Raw genomic sequence first — 3,164 nt, 5'->3', positions numbered from 1 at the left:
AAAGTCTGCTTTCTCTGGATAGGATCCATTCTCAGAAAGGCTCTCCTGACATAGAAGATGACTACAGTGGCTCTAACACCACACACTTCCAGGCTCATCCTATAAGAAAGTGTAAGTCTGCTATCCCAACACTGAAACAAATAAAAATCCCAGAGTTAAATCTCAATAGCTCTGATTGGCCTGACTTGAGTTACGTGCTAGTTCCTGAAGCTATCACTGACCACAGGGGGATGAAATGCACTGCCTGTATACACCTGAGCCTTATGCTCCACCCCTGGGGCCAGGGATGAAGTCAAGTCAAAGCACATGGGCTGAGAGAGAGGGAGGGGTGGACCTTCAGATGAAAATGGGAGCATGCTATTACCAGAAACACGGGGAATGGATGCTTGACAGGCAAATAATTTGTGTCCTCTACAGCAAGTTATCCTAAACTGAGTGGGCATGTTGCTGAGAAGGCATTTCCACTGCAGATGGAAATCCTCGTGGGAAAGAATTCCATCACAGCTACTTTTGACATATCCACCTACCAAGGGCTGGTTCTTATTCATCATTCTACCCCATGAAGTGCCTAAGACATGACCCACCTGGTAAACAATGGCACTTAATATCTGCTTCTCAGATTGAACTGAATATCTGTAGTGACCTGATCACAATTAGCACTGTATGCAGCACTTTATATAATTAACCAAGCACTCTCATATCCATTATCTCATTTCATCCTCCCAAAAATCCAGTAAAAAAGGCATTATTAGCCTCATTTTACAGATAAGAAAACTGCAGATCAGAGAGGCTAAGGAACTCGTCAACTGGTAAGTGACTTGCCCAGCTGGTGAGTATTGGAGCAGAGTCTTAACCCCAGATTTTTCAACCTAAAACACAGGCTCTTTCCTCTCCACTGTGTGGTCACCCAGGGGAGCAAGGAAAGGACATCAGCACCAGGGTTTGGGTCCCTGCTGTCCCAGCCCAGACAGACTCAGACACAATAAACCACCTCCCACCTGCTGGCCAGGCTGGCCGGCGGGGTCTCCTTCCCTACATGCGGGAGATGGTCCTGCTGCCGTGTCATGTGGCCTGGGGGCAGGAATAAATCCTGAGCTGAGCCTGTGGTGCCAGGCAACCTGATTGAGCCTCTGTTAGTGTCCCCACCTCCTGCCAACCTTCAGGCCTCTACTGAGGCTGGGACCAGGGCAGGGCTGAGTTATGAACCTCATTTACTGACATATAAAATCCGAAGCTTTGTTTCCCCAAGATTCCGCTGAGCATGCATGTTTTCAATAACGACTCCAGCCACTGAAAAACATGCCTATCCATTTCATGACTGCCTTTGAAAGAACTGATATGCTTCTCAGCATTTGTTTACTTAATATTTCCAAATAAAATTTAGAATTTTTACAGCATTAACATTAAATGTGCCATCTATTTTGAACTGTATATAAAAGTGTTTATGAGAACTGTATGCATTTCCAAGTGTTTACTTAATCTTCTAAATTAACCTTTGAATTTCTGCAAAGTACCTCGTTAAGCATGTCACTTTTTCTCTTAACACAGTACATTAAAATATTCACAAGAATTGCATTGTTTTTGAGCATTTATCTGCTTAATTGAAAATGTGTGTGTGTTTATGCATTTATTTAATTAATTGAAGGTTTTTAATTTTCAAGAAGGGTAAAGATGGCTAACCAAATGTAAGAACTCTGAGAAACTACAAAGGAACTGAAATAAACTCTAATGTTGAAATAAAAGAATGACAATGAAGACAAGCAGAGGCCTGAGCGGGGAGAAAAGAATAGAAATCCGAGAAAAGAAAATGCTGCAGAACTGACTGAACAAAGAGATGTTCCAGCTATAAATCACCAATAAGTGTTATGGACTGAATGTGTCCCCTCAAAATTCATATGTGGAAGCTCAACCCCCCAATATGATGACATTAGGAGGGGCCTTTGGGAGATAATTAGGTTTAGATGAGGTCGTGAGGGTGGAGCCACCATGATGGGATTAGTGTCCTTATGAGACACAAAGAGACAACACAGCTGCGTCTCTCCACCCTATGAGGACATAGCAAGAAGGCAGCTGTCTGCAAGCCAGGAAGAGAGCCCTCACCAAGAACTGAATCTGCCGGCACCTTGAACTTGAACTTCCCAAACTCCAGAACCACGAGAAATAAACGTCTGTGGTTTAAGCCACCCAGTCTATGGTGTTTTGTTAGGGTAGGCTGAGCTATAATCAGCATGGTTGGGCCCAAGATAGAAAATATATAACAAATATAAGCATCCCAGGGGACTCAGGCACTGTTCACCTCTCACTACCCCTCTTGCCCACCATATTCAAAACAACAGGGTCCTGGTTTTCTCCATAATCACCTACAAGAACCAATGGACTTATCAACCAGATTCTTAATGTTTTTCCCCATCATAACACTTGTGAAAGATGTGAAGAACATAAGTATGATAGACTCCCAAAGTATAAGCAGATTCTAACAAAAACCTCACACCATTTTTCAAGGAAGTAGGATATTACAATAATTCATAGTTATTCCACCAATTATGATTTACTGATCAATAAATAATTTTGGATCATGGGCTACAAACTTATTGCCCATTGGCTAAAAGAAGTCTAGCCAACAGAAGTATTTCCTTCAGCCTGCATAACATTTTTGAAATATTGGAATTTTTTGTTACCATGAAAATGAGATGATTTCATACTAAAAAAACAATCATCTGGGCTTCCAGTTAGGATGAAGAAAGTCATGAAAAACAGTCACTCTCACTATAATAATGAGAAAACATCAGATATACCACAAAACCAAATTTTGGAAACCCAACAAAGAGCTGAGGATACAGAGAAATCTAAATAAACTAAATTCTACAGAGAGAGAAGCCTTTCATAAATGAATAGAGACTAGTGGCTGTTTTTATCCTTGGGGACATGGGCAGGCAGAGAAGCAAACCTGCAACAGGTAGGGGTCCTTTGCTGAATGAAGGGGAAACCAGATTAACTTATAATGACCATTAGGGCTGGCATGATGGATTGGATTCTGATGGAGCCCTCATGTAGAGATGGCACTCACTGCCAAGTCTCCACCACAGGATGTTTATTGCATATGCATCATCATGTGGACCTGGCCTGGAAAAGAGAGCAAGGGATCTCCCACAGGAAAAGATCCC

Source organism: Equus przewalskii, chromosome 1 (assembly GCF_037783145.1).
Source record: "Equus przewalskii isolate Varuska chromosome 1, EquPr2, whole genome shotgun sequence".
Classification (NCBI taxonomy): Eukaryota; Metazoa; Chordata; class Mammalia; order Perissodactyla; family Equidae; genus Equus; species Equus przewalskii.
Note: the sequence above shows the minus strand (reverse complement) of the source record.